This window comes from Canis lupus, chromosome 13 (genome assembly GCF_011100685.1).
Source record: "Canis lupus familiaris isolate Mischka breed German Shepherd chromosome 13, alternate assembly UU_Cfam_GSD_1.0, whole genome shotgun sequence".
NCBI classification, from domain to species: Eukaryota; Metazoa; Chordata; class Mammalia; order Carnivora; family Canidae; genus Canis; species Canis lupus.
The window spans coordinates 52670326-52689836 of NC_049234.1; positions in this window are offsets into that span (position 1 = coordinate 52670326).

Below are 19511 nucleotides of genomic sequence, written 5' to 3' on the forward strand. Positions count from 1 at the left end.
CTAGAAAGCAATACGTTAGTATGTGTTGAGGGTCATGAAGAGTTTTTACATGTATGACACACATATTTTCACTTCTAGAAAACACTCTAAGAAAACAATTCAAAGGAATGGTCAAAGAGGTCAAAGAGTGTATGTATTAAAACAGTTTAGCATATTTTTAAAATGAAAAATTGGTCTAAATACTCATTAGTATGTGAATCGTTACTAATTTTGGTTAATCTGTCCAGAAATAGATAACGCATGAAATATTTTTAAATGATAATTATAAGAATAAGTATATTTAACATCTCAATATTATGCCATAAATATAACTAAGCATAATAAAAATTATAACTTCCAGAATTCCAACTATTTATAGTTGATGAATATTTAGAGACAATGACTAAAAACGTGTATAAAAGTAAAAATATTTTATTTGTTAGGTCAGAAGAAGGATAATGAGCAAATTTTTCCTTCATTTTTGTTTCAAATAAATAAACATTGTCTTAAAATTATTTTTAAAAGCTAAGTTTTCAGGGATGCCTGGGTGGCACAGTGGTTGAACATCAGCCTTCAGCTCAGGTTGTGATCCCAGGGTCTCAAAATTGAATCCTGCATCGAGCTCCCTGCATGGAGCCTGCTTCTCCCTCTACCTGTGTGTGTGTGTGTGTGTGTGTGTGTGTGTGTGTGTGTGTGTCTCATGAATAAATAAACAAAATCTTAAAAAAAATCTTAAATTTTTAAAGGATGTTTTTTATTTAAAGGCCAAAAGAAAGTCTTGATATACTTTTTTTAAAATATGAAGTATTATATATTTTCAACATAATAATCTCCAAAGAAATTTCTTATTTAAGTATTCCTAATATTATATACATAATTATGTTATATATAATGATATACAATTAAGTTCTTAATAGCAATAATATAATTTCTTTGTAAAGCAACAGTTCAAATAAGATTTAATATTTTTCTTTTTATTTGTAAGTTACTTGAATAACTCAACTGACTTGGTATTTTTTGTTCCTGTTTGAACAAACATGATAACTTCTGAGTTTAAGCAAAAATATCAACTTACACAAAAATTGGTTGATTTTATTTTTTATTCATATTAAAATGGCTCCATATATTTATGGAAAAATGAAATGAACAATATCAAGACAAAATTCAAGATGATTTTTTCCTCCCTGTAAGAGGGCATATTGAACTGTCTCTTCCAACAAAGGTGGACGTTTTGACAACACTAAAGAGGAAAAAAAAAGCTTAACTAGTAAATAAAACCAAAATCTTTGAGTTTTGTTTTTGATCTTTTTACCAGTCAAAAACTTCTGCAGCTTAGCAGGTTGACTTTTATGGCTAGAATCAGAACTGTTTTCTGAACTTATTATCTTAAGATACATATATATATATATATTATGTACATATATATACATTATTAATGTATATAAAGTATATAATGTACATTATTAATATAATATATTAATTTTCTTATTAATTTCAGCACAACATTTCTTTGGAAGTCAAAGCCTAAACAAAATGAATACACCTCAAAAATAACAAGAAAATGTGAAAGAAAATTAAAGCAGTACTCACTTATTCTATAATATTCTATAATAATCTCTGATTTCCCAGTTTGAGAAGAAATATACATAATTTCTTAGACCCATCTTTTGGTCTCAAATAACAAATCACTGCCTTTTAAAAATTTTGACTTATTTCTTTTTACTGGTCATAACTCCTGTTCCAATGTCCATTATTATGGAACATACCACTTCCAACTTAGTGGTGAACAGCAACAACCATTTATATGGGGCCTTTTGGAAGTGCTTTAGTTATAAGGATGGTAACTCCATAAATAGGATTTATTTAAATAGGACAGGCTCCAGAGAATTCTGAAGCTAATTCTACTGTGTGAAGAAGATACAAGAAAAAGTCTGACCCAGGAGAGAGCTCTCACCTGACACTCTCATCTCTGACGTCCAACCTCCAGAACTGTGAGAAATAAATTTCTGTTGTTTAAAAACTATCTAGTCTGTGGGCAGCCTGGGTGGCTCAGTGGTTTAGCGCTGCCTTCAGTCCAGTGTGTGATCCTGGAGATCTGGGATCGAGTCCCACGTCTGGCTCCCTGCATGGAGCCTGCTTCTCCCTCTGCCTGTGTCTCTGCCTCTCTCTCTGTGTGTCTCTCATGAATAAATAAAATCTTTAAACAAAAAAACAAAACTACCTAGTCTGTGGAATTTATTATAGAAGTCCGAATAGATTAAGACACTTTCCTTTAGCTCCCAAGTCTATTCAGTCACTAAGTTCTATCAATTCTATTTCCTGCATGAATCAATCCAATTTAGGTAATTCTCAGTATTATTATCATGGAAGTTGTCATAATTTCTAGTTCTTTTCTGTTCTTGTGTATCTCCAATTCCTTCTTTACTCTGTAACTCAGTCTTCCTAATCTGTTTTGTTTGTTTGTTTGTTTGTTTGTTTGTTTCTCTTAGTAAAAACCATTGTGTGATGCTAAGGAGCTTCAAATTAAGTCTCCTTGGTGTAACATCCAGGATGCCCTAAGATCTGCTCATATTTACCCTTCCAGTCTCAATTCCTACTACTGAGTTCTAATATGTTAAGCTCCTGCCATTTACTTGCCATTTCCCCAACTAGATCACAGTGTTAGGCTTTCAGAACTTTCAAAATGTAATTCTCCTAGTTGAAACACTCTCTAACGCTTTCTTCTTTTTCCTTAGCATATTTCTATTACTCAAGCAGGAAGAGACATGTGAGGAAATAACAAGAAGGTAATCATCTGTAAACCAGGAAGAGAATTCTCACCATAAACCAAATGCTGTTGGACCTTGATCTTGAACTTTCCAGGCTCTAGAAATACAATAAAATAAACCTGTTGTATAAGCCATATAGTCTGCGGCATTTTGCTATGGTAGCTGAAGCAGACTCATATGCTAATATTTACACGTGTAGAGAAGGAAAAGGCAGCCTGTCACACCATTTAGAAGGCAAATTACTACACTGGGACTCTGATGAATAGACTTTGAAAATTTCCACTCACTCCCATTGTGCACTATTGATTTAGCTTGTCTTCAATTTTGTTATTGAAAGTGTTTTTCTCATTATGCAGGTATATGAATAATTATATTTTTATAGAATATCATATTGGTTTGTTAGAATAGGACATTGACCTTTCTTTATAGTAGTTGCTAAGAAATTAAAGAATTCCCATTATTGTGCAAAAGCGTAAAGGCAGATGTGGTCATTAGTTAGTTCCTGAGATCTGCTTACTGGAAGATTCTAGGGCCAGCATTGTTTTTCAAGCCAATTGGCAGTATGTTTGATGAAGTGTTCTACCAATATATCAGAAAAATAAAATATGAGAGATTTAGACTATTGGATCATGTTCTGAGACCTATTCAAACAGTATAAGAATATGTAATAGTTATGGTCAGTGTCAATAATTAATACAGACATTCAAATAATTTTCAAATACAGCAGGAATGTTTTTTGTTTTCTTTTTCTTTTTTTTTTTTTTTTTTACCTTGAGGGCTTCCCCTCCTATTTGTAAATACTTTTAAAATGTTAAATTAACATATTATTTATTTTTTCAAGTTGTCTTTCATTTTGTCCCAGCAGTGTTTTATAGTTTTCAGTTTGTAGCCCACTTTTTGTTAAATGAATTTTGTTTTATTTTTTAAATGCTATCATAAATTTTGCTGAATAAGACATAGCACCTGTATTAACTCTGGCCACCAAAAGGTTAGACTAGGTAGCTTGAAGGTGAACAGAACTAAGGAACTCCTAAAGCCTAAGTGTATAATAGAAGAGTTGTCTCATTTTGAGGTTAATATCATTAGCTTCCTAAAACTCTATTAAAATGCATTGAGAGATTGATTAGCTTAGAAGCAGTCTCCTTGGTTTGAATCCTGCAGAATAGAGGGATGTGTTCGGGTGATGAAAGAACCACAACTTACTACTGAACAATTACATATGACTATATACGATCCAAACACTCAGTAAGTTGTTCCCAAGGGGTCGACTAGCAAGGTGGGCTGCATAAAGCCTTCTATAACATTTGTTTACCCTGAGAAAGAGAATTGTCCTTCCACTCCTATATATGCCAAGTGGAACTCCCCAGATGAAACAATTGATGGATGGCTGGATTGGCTCTATGATGATTAGATGCCCATCCACTTAATGTGCACCTTCCCCAGGTCATGGCAAATGTGTGGTTAAGGAATCCTTTTTGCATGATCATCCCCATATAAACTAGCTGCTTCAAAATCAAGCAATGATAATGGAATTCATTAGACTGGGTGTGTCAGCTTCCTTTTATGAGTCTTAGAGATGCTAAGAAAATTAGAAGGTATAGTCAAAGGTGGAGATCTTAAAATCTATTAAGAAATGGGATGAATTAAGCAGATGCTGATGGGGTCAAAACAAAACTCTATGCAGCGTGGTGGTATGAACTGATGGAAGGACTTAGTGGTAGCCCAATATTGAAGGCTCCAAAGAAACTCCTCTCTATTTACCCTAGTTTGAAGAAATTTAAGAGTTTAAAAGCCAAAAAAGGGTAATAAGTAGCCTGACCTTGAATTGTCAAATTGATATCTGGCAAATTAGTGATAATGAGGATTGCCAAAGGGTCCGAGGTCTCTCAAGGCCATATAGAAATGTAGAAATAAATTGGCCAAGAGGGAAGAAAGGAATTTCCAGGACTCCTTGACTTAGGAGCCCAATGCACCGTTATTCTAAAAAATTTAATGAAGTCCTAATGGGGGCTATAATTAGATTGGGATGATGTGTGGATGTAATGGTTGATGAGATTAAGGTAGAAAAGTTTGGAAGAAAATTTTATGTAAAGCAGTCACAACTTTTTACATTAATTTATTATTGGGATGGATTGTCTGTCTAACTGGTGAACAATTCTCCTTTTAATATCATAAAACCAAAGTCATGTAAGTTTGCCCTCCATTCAGTACTAATTGGATATACTAAATGGCAATATAGAGATTTGTCGGGGCCCACATATGTTGTTAATTTGACACAATATCAGATACCAATCAGACAAAAAGAAATTGCTGCTTTAATTAGGGCCATGTTAGAAGTTAGAGTACTGGTACCAACAAATTTGCTGTACAGCAGTCCTGTGTACCCTATGAAAAAAGGCAGATGGCTTATGGAAACTAGTAGTATTATTGAGACTTGAGTAAAATAGTACCACCCATAGCATCAGCAGCCACTGATTTGTTTTCATTAGTGGGGAAAAACTATAATGCAAACTAAAGGAGACTGATACTTATGATTATTTATCTTACAAATGTTTTTTTCTTTTTTCTTGATCATTGAGCTTATAATAGCCAACTGCAGTTTGTCTTCAGGGAAGAAAGATTCCAGGTTACATTTGCTAAATGCCATAGAATTATTTGTATTTACCAGTTTGTTGTCAAAATTTGATTAGGAGGAATTTGTACTTCATACAGGAGTGTAATATTGATGATATCATGATAATATTAACAATTGAAAAGGAAGCCAGTACTGAAGAACTCTGTGAACATACTAAAATCATTGAATTTGGCACTTAATATGGGTGAACTCCATGGGTATATGAATTATATCTCAGTAAAGACATTATATAAACAAAAGTAATACACTGGTGCATTGAAATTGATTTGGGGAATTTTTAATATTTCCAATTTATGTAAAAGACAAACATGTTGGATAAAATTTATATTTATTAAAATATGTTAATGAATTATATTTTCTGAAAAAGAAATCAGAAAAAGGAAAGATGATTGTGTATCAAGAACTGGATAAGAAGATCCATAGTGATGAAAACCTATCATCCAAATCAGGATAGTTTTGAATATTGTGAAGGTGTAATTTGTAATATGCTGATACAATAAGCATAAATTGGAATTCTCTTAGGCAAACAAAGAGCATCAGCATGTATAACTTAACCAAGCTTAAGTTACACATGCTAATGGGTATGGGCTTTCTACTAAATGTAATGAATATCCATAGGCTAAAATAATGGTAAAAAAATGACCTGATTTATATTTTAGAATCATTGAGATTACAAGAAATATAGTGAAGAATGGATTGGATTTGAGCAGTTGACAAAACTGGCCAATAGAGACATTTTAGGGGGATGAAGGAGTAATTCAGGCAAAAGAGAACAATTTTCTACAACAAAATGGTTTTAATGGGAGTGGATAAAAGTGGAGGAATTATAAGATAGAAGTAGATGTGTTCTATAATAATTGTTGATTAATGGTAAGGAGACCAACTGAGGAAAATTTTGATGACAAAGAGAAATAACAGTTGATGGAAATGTAAACAAGTAAAATTCTGAACATAGAGAATACAGAGCAAAAGAGCAATTTTATAGTTATGCTACAGTTATTACATTATTGTGGTAGCAAAAATTGGATAATCATTGAGACGACAAGAAATGTCAAAAGCCTCAGTGTGATGGTGTTTGACAAATCAAAATATATAGGTCATTTCCTAAAAGTAAAAAGTGGATAAGAGGTGGGTGGAGACTAGAGAAAGTTGAAGTTGTATTTGAAATGAATGATGAATGGTGATGGTTGAGTATAAATAGAAGGATAGAGATTTAGTACTTTTGGATAAAAATCTAGTAGTGTCTGGACTATAAATTTGGACAGGCAGTACATTTGCAGCTATGTGAATTATTTTTTTCACCAGTCCTGTGTCAGTTCAAATATAGAAAAAGAGAAGAAAATCCAGAAGTAAAATATAATATTTGTTGCAATACAATGACAACAGCTAAGGTTGAAATGATGAACTCTGGCCTAAGTCAAATGGGGACTCATTGAAGACATAGAAGAAATGACTGAGAGTGATGTGTCAAAAGGCTAGTGGGCTTAATCAAGTCAAAGCATACATCAAGTGAGAAGGTTTCAAGTGTGAAAAAAATTGTTTTGGGTATGGGATTATCAATTTTAATATCTATGAGGCTGATCAGTCATGGGCATTACATGATAAGTTGTGGTTTTAGAATTGGGTACCAAGAGCAGAATTTTGATCATAGTATGGTGTATTTGTTTCCTAGGCTGTCATAACAAAATACCACAAACTGGCTTAAACAACAGAAGTATATTGTCACATAGTTCCGGAGGCTAGAAGTCTGAAACCACAGTGTTAGCAGGGTTGGTTTCTTTTGAGGGCTAGGAGGGAAAGGTCTGTTGCAGGCTTGTAGACATCCATCTTCTCCCCATGTCTCTTCACATGATTTCCCCTCTATGTTACTTTATAAGAACACCAGCCATATTGGACTAGGGCCTGCCCTCATAAACTCATTCTTTTTTTATTTTTTTTTAGAAAATAATCCAATTTATTCTCTCTAGGGAATGGGGCGACCCTCTCCTCTAGGGCACCGTCCATCCTTAAATAGCAGTCACAGGAGGAACTCATTCTAACTCCATGGTTTCCATAAAAATCTTATCTTCGAGCAAGGTCACATTCTGAGGTAGTGGGGTTAGGTAGTCACCATAACATATCTTTTTTAGAGAGGACACTATTCAATTCATAGCATCTACAATTTAGGGAGTTCACAAATGAGGAGGAAAGGGTGTTATCTCAAGTGTTCTCATCAAGTTGACATTACCTGGGATACATGAAGTTCTTGGGGTAGAGAAGAGGCAAGTTCTCCAGCAGCTGAGAGGTAGTTGCTCAAGTAGTGCAGTAGAGACAAAAAGGATAATATTCCTCGATAATTGGTTTTAAATGTGTAAGGGTTTCTACCTGGTATGGGTGGCAAATCATATTTGAAAGTAGGTTGGAAAGACACAAAGGTGCTGACATGACTTCTCAACTCTGAAGTAACCAGGATAGAGGAGAATAAGCAAAAAGACTGAGACAGCTGCTCAGGCAGGGGTGTCAGGAATGACAAGTTTCCATTCTGACGAGCGGTATGGGATACTTTAGTGGAACATGTTTAAAATAAAGGAGAATTTTTTAAAGTATAAAATGCAGGTTTCAGATTGCAGCATGGAACATTTAGGAAGGAGAGGAAAGAAAAGGAAATTGGATTCAAGAAGCAGATGTATTACAATGGAGGTGAAAAGAAGAGATTAAATTATCATTAGTGACAAAAAATGACATGGAAAAGGACAAGATGGATCCCCACGATTTTCAAAGTATTAGTGCCAAAATTCCCATTTCGGATTCTTCGGGCTTCCCAAACACTTTGGGTTTGGGAAAAGCAGTAGCTGTAAAGCAGAGTTAGTGAATGTGAGTGAGATCGAAAGCTCCTCATAAAAAAAGCTGGAGTCGATTTTGCTGCCAAAAAAAAAAAATCCAATCTTTAATAATAATAAGCAGTAGAATTAATTAGCCGTATTTCCTCTATTCAAAGTCATAATTAATTGAAAAAGTAATGATATAAGAGGCGTTTAGAGAGGTCAGGGAAGAATGGAAGGTTGGCATGAGATATATGTGAGAGGATTGGTGTGAGCTATAATATGTGAGAAAATATTTCTTCTAACTGATGAAATATAGACATTTTAAGAACCTTAATCCTATACTGCAAACAGCCACTGAATCAGGTTGGAGTTGGTAGAAAAGGTGACCTCTCTCTAAGGAGTTAGCTGAAGCAGAGGAGTCTGCATATTAAGGTTCTCTGAAAAGAAAACTCTTTCCTCTTTTGTTTTTGTTACTATTTTTCCCCAGCTGGATACTTTGAAATATTTACTCTCATAAAAAAAAAAAGAAAAAGAAAAACTATGTTTTATGTCTTTCAAATTATGACAAGATCTTTGAGAAAAATGAAGCTTTACTTTTGGTTTTAATTGGGAAATAACATCAATATTTTGAGCTCAGGAGTCTGATTGAAGGATAGAAAACATGATCAATGGGGCTGCAATCAACACAACTCAGAGCAGTAAAGGTTTTGCTTAAGAATGTGTATAGTCTGAGGTCTGGATGGAGTGTGAGGAGGTGGTTGACATCATCTCCCAGCTTTGAGATCTCCATACATGAAAATTTGGAGAGAGATTCAGAAGGCCACAGGGAAGTGATGCCTCTAGGGGTAATCTGGTTTTGATAATGCAAGGTACAGAAATCATTTTGTTAAAAAAAATTGTAATATAGAGGGACGGTGAGTCCTGAGAATTTAAATTGTCATCAAAGTAGAAAGAGTTGGGATCAGTGTTCTGTGCACTTCTTTCCAGGCAGATGATAGAGGGGAAAATCATAATGGGTTTCAGATGTACAAATCCATAAGACACAGTATCTTGAGGACAGGCTTGCATTTTAAAAGAAAGATACAGTGTAATGAAAGGGTTGTAATGTTGGGGATTTGGGCCCCATATAAGAATATAACTTTTTTTTTTCTAGAAAAAAAGTAGGCATAAGTAGTGAAGTGATTCATTCTCTCCATCTTCAAAGACCTCTGAGAATAGGACAGGATTCAGTCTGAAGAGCACAAGTGAAGTAGAGGGGATTAACCATAGGGGCTACATTGGTGGTGAGCAAAATTCTCAAGTGTCCTGGGCACCTGGCAGACTCAGTTGGTTACAGCATGCAACTCTCAGTCTCAGGGTTGTGAGTTCAAGCCCCATGTTGGGTGTGAAGCCGACTTAAAAAAATAAAACTAAAAATAAACTTCTTACATGTACATTTGAGCACTGGATTTCTTGCTTGTGGTACCGGAAGCATCTTTAAAACAGGAGTTATTCAATTTTTGGCTCTGACATTGATACATATGTGATCAGGACAGCCTTCAGACCAAATGTATGAATGAGGATGGTTTAGAATCAGTACTGAAAAAAATGGTCTAGAGAGGAGAAAATGTTATTCTCCTAATGAGTAATCAACTAAATTATGCCATTAAATTAGAACATTAAAGAATATAAGACTTCTTGCATCTTGATCTGCTAAGAAGATGATTATTATACCTAAATCTGAAAAGCATTTAACAACACATGAAAATATTAAAAACAAAAAATGAATTGGAAATAAGAGATCATAATTCTTAATATATTACCCAACGTCTGTAAAAAGTTTTTACATACCAGCAAAGAAAAAGGACAAAAGTAAATGTTTAAATTTATGATAATATACAATTTTGGGAAAGTATACTGGACTTGCATAAATGCTATTCTAGATATAACTCTAAATGCCCAAGAAACATGAGATTATTCATTCTAACATATGTGTTTTTAAAACATTTCCAACAATACCTCTTTACCAGAACTTGCAAATAAATGAATCCCTATAATTGTAAAGATGAAACTGAAGTACTTTAAATTGCAGAGGTTCACAGAGCAAAATACATAAAAAAGACAAATGCAAAATAGCACTTTCAACACTGCCCTCTAAAGAGAGAAAGGCCAGTGTTTCTGAAATAAATTTCTAAATTTAAAACATATTTTCTGTATTCAGAATTTTGCATGCGATTAGAATGAAAGAAAAATCTCAAGAGAACAAAACATGAAGTAAAATATGGACATTTGAGCAATTATCAGAGGAGACAAAAAGCCTTGAACCTAAGAACATTTTCTCAAAAGTAATTTTTCAGCTGTTAGATATCAAAGGAGGCCAGACTTAGTCTATGTAAAGCAAGGCTTCAGAATCCTGCTTTAAAAACTATTCCAATATGGAAATAATTCTTTATATTTTATAGCTTTATGAATTCTTTCATCTAAGAATCTCAAAAAGGAAATGAAGTAAGTGCAATATTGAATTTTTTGAATATTAATGACCTCAAGAAAAATGGAAGCAATTAAAAAGAAATAGAAGTCTACTATAATGAAAGCCACTTTTTAATGTTAGGCATAAGGTTTCCTGGGTAGTTATTGAAAAGTGATAGCTGATAGCTATTGTTTTGTTTCTGAGTTCTTTTTTAAGGAGTATAATTATACTACATGAGCAGGGTGGAGATACCTCAGAAGAGAGCATGTGTTTTATTCTAGCAGGAAGACATCCCTTTTATACCTATCAGAACACTTGTATTCATGAAGTGTTTCCATATTAAAGCTTAGAGCAACTACATTCAAGATTGTTTACAACTCAAGGCTTCAAATAGAAAAAAAAAAGAAAAAAGCTTTTTTTTTTTTTTAAACCTTAAAATGCTGCACTGTTCTTTACAGTCAAGGCCACTATTAAGTAGTAACATAGTGGCCTGCAAGATGTGATTTATAGGCCTCTAAAAGTCCCATCTGCTCCAAAATGATAGCCATATATTTAAAACAGTTTATAGGGTGGCCATCTTTATCTAACCCGCTTTTGTCAAGCAGGGCCTCCACTGCCTTAGATGGAGCATCTTTGTGCAAATTGCAAAACAACCACACTTCCTCCAGTCTGGCTAAGCCTCAAAATTGAGTGAAGGGTTTGATGAACATAGAAAGTGCTAGATTTTACTGCTCTACTCTACTACTAGCAAATGCCTTTGTACAGTGCAAGTAGACAGCAGGATTCACAGCATCCCTGTCACCCTATGGTTAAGAAGTCATTGTCAAAAAGCCATCTTAAAATGCAAATTACATTACCTAGGAAGAGATAACACATATGTTTGAAGTTATATTAAGGGCTTAAATAAAATCAATGGCCTTTTAAACTTTAATTACATTCCTAAAATGTTATTTGCTAGGATATATTGCTGCTCACACCTCTATTTCCCAAAGAGAGGAAAGACATTGGCTAAATTCCCTGAGAAGGAAAAGCATGGAAGGAATATTTGTGGGTGCCTCATTGCTTCCCACTGAAGAGCTTAGGTACACAACTGAATATGGAGGATAAGCTGTGCATGTGTAGAGCAACCCTTCTGGGCTTTCTCCATGAATTTTTCAGGACCACATGTCCTCAGGGTGCACTTTGTTTTTCCTCTTGAATTCAGTAAGCTCTTCATCTCTCTGGGGATGCCTCTGACTGATGAGAGCAGCAACTTAACTCAAAAAAAAAAAAAAAAAAAAAAAAAAAACCAAAAGGTGAAGGGATATATATATTAGAAAATAAAAACTGCAGATCTATGTCATATTTTCTAATTATCTTATCATTACAAGTTTGATTCCTGCCTTATGTCTTAGTTGATATAGAGGCTGAGAGGTAAACAGAAGGTGTTATTACACATTTTATCTTCAATACTATTTTTTGATAGTAACCACTAGGATTACTTTCCTTGAATCATAAAAATTTTTTAAAAAGTATTTTTCAATTGCTTTAGATTTTAGAAAACATTTGGATATTGGTACTATCTCAGCATTATTACTTTGCAGTTCCTACATTTTCAGGATTAATTTGTGAAAAAATATTTATGGTTCGTTACTCTGAGACAAATATAAAATTATTTGTACAACATCTTGTAAGCAGCTGTTAATCAGAAGAATTATAATCAATAGCTTTCAGGATAATTAACTGCAAAGGAGGAAAGACTAGAGCATTAAATGGAAAAATATAAAAAAGTAGAACAGCAGAAAAAAAAAAAAAGACTACCAGAAAAATCCTCCCCATTTTAAAACCTTGCCAAGAAATTCCTACTCAATGGCTTGTCAGTAAACAGCCCATGCTGAAAAACCAATTTATTTGAAAGGAAGAGTTAATTGTAATATAATTAAAATGGAATGTCCAGTAATATTAGAATCTCCAGATGCTATCCATTTGCAAAAGAAAAACATAGCAGTAATATAAAGTCATAAAATCTATATCACAGAAAGGCATGGTGTAGATTTATGCCCTGTAAAAACAAAATAAAAAAAAAAATGAGCCTTGAGAAAGGTCTGTCCAGACCATACCTGGCTTTAATGATGAGAAAGAAACTGTTTAAATAAATGATCAAGTCCTGTATGTTTATTAATAACATAATTTTAAGTCTGATAATCTAAATATGAACACAAATTATTAAAGGGAAATAAAGTCTCTGTTGACAAATGAAAGAGATGTGTTAATGCCTCCTGAAAAAAATGCACACTAAAGCTTCTTATCTAGGGAATGGTAAATATTTCTACATGTTAGATGAATCAAGGAACATAAAAGATCAACCTAAAATGATGCTTGAAGAGAAATAAACTATGTATATAAACACTTAGCTATTTTCATTGGGTAACCATTTGTGATTCTCTGGGAAGTTCAAATAATATTTGCCCTGAATTCAAAGTGAGAAAAAAAAAAGTGAGAATATCTACTCTAGTATCAGCCATTGCTAGCACAATAAATTCTTCATATGACACCTCTAAAGGATTCACTAAAACTATGTTAATTTTTACCACACTGTTAAAAACGTTATATATGTGAGCATATATGCATATATACAATTTTCATATATACATTTCATATATACATTTTTATAACTTTACAGCTATATTACATATATTAAAATGTTATATATATTTTTTGTAATGGAGGAATAAAGTTCACTGTTACTAAACATTGGTTAAAGAAAACAAACACTTCTACTCATTGTGGAACTTTCATGAATTAGTCACAAACTACTTCATGAGAATTGGGGAGCAAAGAACAATCTGGATACATGAAAGCTAGTAATGACTTTTAAAAATGAAAATAATATAAAAAGATTTTGAATATGAAAATAAAACTAGAAGTTTTGTGTTGAAAAATGTTAAATGATTACAACTCAGACAATGCAAGGAAATATTATTTATAATACAAAATTCAGGATGGAAGTGTTGATAAACGGTGAACTGAAATAACTATGTGTCATGACATGAGAGAATTTTGGAAGAAATCTCTTAATTCAAAGCCTTAGTTTCTTCATCTACAAATCATACATATATTGGGGGGTTGTAAGGATTAAATGATATAAGGTATCTAACTTAAAATAGGTCCCCGATAAATGAAGGGGAGCTGCCCAACTAGACAGAACTATATAAACCAGATTCCCTTTGTAAGTGCTAGAAGGAAGTTTCTATCAGAGTGAAATATATATGATGCACTTTAAGGGGCTTTTAATGATATTTACCAAATGGTGTTTTAGGCATGTCTCAATGATAAATCTAAACAGAAGTTTATATTCTGTGAGTCTCATCTCTTAACAGCAGGCATCCAAGAGTAAGTAATATTTGGGTATATCCAGGATAGTAAATTAATCTTCTGATACTTTCCTATTTATTAAAATTTAATTTAGCATTTTACAACTTCTTCATTATATGGTTCAATGAAAGATGACATCAATTAAACTAAAATAGTCACCTTATAATAAGCATACATTTATTATAAAATCATTCTCTCATAATATATTATAGAAGTCTTATGTATTACATTTTCAGGTATTATATATAAAAATGTTTTATTACGAATTCACCATTTTGAAATATATTGAAGGATAACATGTATAAAGTGTATCCTAATTTAAACTACAACTAGATATAAAAGTTAAATATTTGTAAATGGAGTTCTAAATCTTCAGGCTCAGTTAAACTATTAATTTGATAACTATATTCTTCTGACCTTTTTAAAAATATAGTCAGCACTGTTGCAGAGAAAACTGCAGCTAAGAGATGATGCACTGTAAAAACATAGGAACATTCAAAAGAAGTGAATATATCTAGAAAAAAATATGCTTGAAACATTTTCATTTATTTCAAGGATTTTAAATGAAAGCATAGAAACACATTCCCCCTAAGGCTTTATACAGCATAGCCTGGATCGTTTCAACCCCCATAAGGTCTATTTCTTGAATGGCTTTTACATGTAAGCATAACAACCTTCTGCAATTGACTTCAAATATGTTTCCATATGCCTCATAGGAACAAAGATGAGGGAAAAAAAAAAAAAACGCTACGCCCAGTGAATACTGGAGACCAGCATTCATGTATTTAGAGTTATTTTTAAAGACTGTGTCTACAAAGTACAGCATGAATTGATAATTTGGCAAATGTCTAGTCAATGTAATCAAAAACAAAGCCAAAATTCAGGATGAAATACTAGCTTAGAAACATGTGTGATAATTGCCAAGCTGCCTCTTGACCTTGTGATACATAGACCGGATCAAAGACTGAAGCATTTAAAAATTTACTTCTCATGGGTTCTGCTTTCAGCAAGATGGAGATTTTCTATTCTCTCTACTTCCAACTAAGTAATCCTAAAAACTTCAACGCTATGTATAAAACAAATACACTTTCCAAGACGGGAGAGAAGAAGGCATACTGGATGGGAAGCTGTGGCATGGGGAAAATGTGACATGGAGGTCGGTCTCTCAGTTTTCTTTTTTGCCTCATATATCTCAGTCTTGGAGCTGAAGATGTGAGCCCCTGGGAAACACTGACAGTCACAGACAGGAAAGGTCTCCAGCAAAAGCCTTTTTCTAGCCAAAGGAATAAGAAATAAGCAACCCAAAAGGACAGAAAAGCTTTTAGAAAATAATTGCTTTCTTATTGCCAAGCATCACAAACATTAAAAAAAAAAAAAATTCATGGCTCCATCTCCATCTGTGTTATCGGAGGCCATGTGGGAAGCCTAGATTTCATCTCCTGCCAGTTACAACAAGGCACCTATGAAAGCTAATTTTGTCAACTTGACTCATCATGGGTGCCCAGACATTTGATCAGATATTCTTTTGGGTGTATCTGGTCTATGAGGTTGTTTCCAGATGATCATCATATTTGGATTGGTAGACTGTATAAAAGCAGGATGCTCTCTCCAGTGTGAATGACCTCAGTTATCCAGCTAAAAGCCTGAACAGAACCAAAAGCCTGACCTTCCTGTGGGTAAGAGAGACCATTTCCTGCCTGACTGCTTTTGAGCTGCTACATCGGTTTCTTTCTGCCTTCAACTCAAACTAAAACATGAGCTTATCCTGGGTTCACAAGTCTGCCTATCTGAACAGGAAATGCACAGTAAACTCACTCTCTTGGTTCTCAGGCCCTCAGACTCAGATTGGAACTACACCATTGACTCTTCTGGGTTTTCCAGCTTGTTGACTCTAAAACTTGAGACTTTTTAACTTATGTTACTATATGAGCCAATACTTTATATTAAATCTCTTCATTCACACATACACACATACACACATTTCTTGAATATATATGAGATATATTGAGGAAATATGGTTGTATATAATTATATTTGTGTATATACATATATACCTTATTGGTTATATTTTTCTGGAGAATCCTGAACAATACATCCCTCCAAATCCTCCTCCCCAGGGTAGCAAGGTGTCAGAAAAATCAATTAGTGAGTCAGGACTTTCATTCCTACAAGGCAATAATGAGCCTTTTTCCTGTGGTTACAGTGAATCTGACAAGAAGAGCCTGGATTTCCACCACCACTAAGTAATGACAAGGTGCCCCTCCTACTCCCTCTAAGGTAGTCAGAGAAGGTCTTGCTCAGAGTCAGGGTTTTCATTATTACCATCCAGAAATTAGACCACTCCCTTACTGTGGTGTCAATGATAACCATGCAGGGGATCGGTAATGACACACTCTTACCCACCCCAGCCAGAAATATTATTGGAGATTTAATTCCCACACATACCAAGTAGTAATTAGGAGCCTTCTGCTCAGTTATCAGTGGATCCTGATTGAGGAAACTAGACAACTACATCCTTTTGGCAGTGATAGGGCAGTGCCCCATCACCCCTTTTTTGTGTCAAAGTTGTGTCAAAGGAAGTCAGCTAAAACAGAAGTTTAAGTAAGATCTCCAGCCTTGTAGCATATTATTCAAAATTTCCAAGTGTCAATAAAAAAATCACTTGTCATATCAAGAACCAGAAAGATAGAACTATATCTTTTTGACAGATCTAGAACTATCTGACAGATTTTAAAGCAGCTGCCTTAAATATGTTTCAAAGAGCAATTTGAATACACTTAAAACAAAAGAAACATAGAACATAAGAAAATAAGTAAAAAGAAAGACAATGTATATAAGGAAGAACCCAGGGAAATGATGAAATTGAAAATAAGAGATTTAAAAATCAACATATGAGTTCACGAGCACAATGAAGAAAACAGAAGAAAGAACCAGTAAAACTGAATATATAATGATAATAATTGCCCAATTAATGAACAGAAAGAAAATAGACTGGAAAAAAAATGAACACAAACTCTGGAACCTATGGAACTATGAAAAGTAATTTTAAAAATTCATGTATTTGGAATCCTGGAAGGTGAGAAAAAAAAGGTGAGGCTGAAAAAGCACTTAAAAAACTAATGACTGAAATGTCCACAAATTTGGCAAATGATATTAATCTATAGATACAAGAAGCAAATTTTACACCAAACTCAGTAGCTGGAAGAAATACACATCAAGACATAGTCATAGTCAAAGTCAAATTGCTTCAAACTAAAGACAAAGAAAAAATCTTAAAAGTAGCAAGAAAAAATCATCGTATTACATGGGAAAAACATTTCAAATGACACTGATTTCTCATTGGAAACCATGAAAGCTAAGAAAGTAGCACATTATGTGTCACATACAGAAAAAAAAAAAATTAACAACCTAGTATCCAATGTCCAGCATAAACATCCTTTGGGAGTGAAAAAGAAGAAAAACATTCCCAGATGAATGAAAATGAAGAAAATTTGTTGCTAACCCTAATACCCTATACCCAGACATACCCTAATAGAATGGTTAAAAGAAATTATCTAAACAGAAAGGAAGCAATCAAAGAAAGAATCTTGGAATATCAGGAAGGAAGGAAGAACAGAGTAAGCAAAAATATGAATAAATACGATAGACTTTCCTTCTGTTGAATCTTCTAAATTGTGTTTGAAGCAAAAAAATAATATGATGTTGTCTGGGTTCTAAATATATGTAGAGAAATATTTAAATCAACTTTATCGCAAATAGAAATTAAGGGTATATAAAAAGAAGTAAATTTTCTGCACATGACTTGAAGTTGAAAAATAATGATCCCAGAGGCTGAGAGTTGTAAAATATAACAATATAAATTGTATTTCTACAAAAAATGTCTAGAGCAACCACTAAGTAAGTTATACAGAGAGATACACTTAAAAATAGTATAAATAAGTCAAAACAAAATTCTAAAAGATGCTCTCAGTATCCTACAGAAAATCAGAAAAAAGTAAACAGGAGATGAAAGATCTGTATAGTGGAAATAACAAAACATTGATGAATGGAACTGAAGAAGATAAAAATAAATGGAAAAATGTCCTGTGTTCAGGGATCAGATGAACTTATATTGTTAAAATGTTCATACTACTCAAAGCCACTTGTAGATTCAATGAAATCATATCACAATTCTAATGGCATTTTTTTAAGAAATAGAAAACATTTCTAAAATTCATATGGAACCACAAAAGACCCTAAATAGCCAAAGCAATTCCAAGAAAGAAGAACAACACTGGAGGCATTATACTTTCTGACTTCAAACTATGTTACAAAGGTGCAGTAATAAATAAAAATGTGATACTAGCATAAAAACAGATAAGTAGATCAATGGAACAGAATCAAGAGCCCAGAAATAAGACCTCATGTATACAGTAAACTAATATTTGACACGAGACCCAAGGATACTCAATGGGAAAAGGATAGTTTCTTTAGTAAATGATGCTGGGAAACCAAAGAATGAAATTTGACCTCCATCTTACACCACTCACAAAAGTAAACTCAAAATTAATTAAAAGTTAAACGTAAGACCTGAAACCATAAAACTCCTAGAAGAAAACAGGGAAAAACCTCCTTGACATTGGTCTTAGCAGTGTTTTTTTTGGATTTGACACCAAAAGCACAAGTAACCAAAGCAAAAAATAAACAAATGGAAGTACACCCAACTTAAAAACTTATGCACTGTGGGAAAGAAGCAATCAACAAAATGAAAAGGTAGCCTATGGAATGGAAAAAAAATATAAACCATTTGCTGATAACTGAGCATATTCAAAATATATAAGAAAAGAATATAAATAAGGAGCTCATACAACTCAATATCAAAAAGAAAAACGATTTAAAAAATGGGCAGAAGATCTCTATAGGCATTTTTCAAAATAAGATATATGGTAGGTACATGAGAAGGTGTTCAACATCACTAATCATTAGGGTAATGTAAATCAAAATCATAATGAGGTGTCACTCCAGACCTGTTGGAAATGGCTATTATAAAAAATAAGAGATAACCAGTATTGAGGAGAATGAGAAAAAGAGACCCTCTCTGTATACTGTCGGTGGGAATGGAGTTTCCTCCAAAAATTAAAAATAGAACTATCATATGATCTAGCAATCCCACTTCTGGGTATATATCTAAGATAAACGGAATCACTCTCATGAAGAGATATCTGTAACCCATGTTCATGCAGCATTATTCACAATACCCAAGGTATTAAAACAACCTGTGTCTATCTACAGATGAATGAGTAAAAAAGATGCGGTGGTGTGTGTGTGTGTGTGTGTGTGTGTGTGTGCATAAATATAAATAGCAGAATATTATTCAACATGAGAATAAGGAAATCCTGCCATATGCAGCAACATGGATAGAACTTGAGGGCATTCTACTAAGTGAAATAAGTCAGTCAGAGAAAGACAAGTGTCATATAACCTCACCTACATGTGAAACCTATAAAAGCCAAACTTATAATAACAGGATAGAATGGTCATTA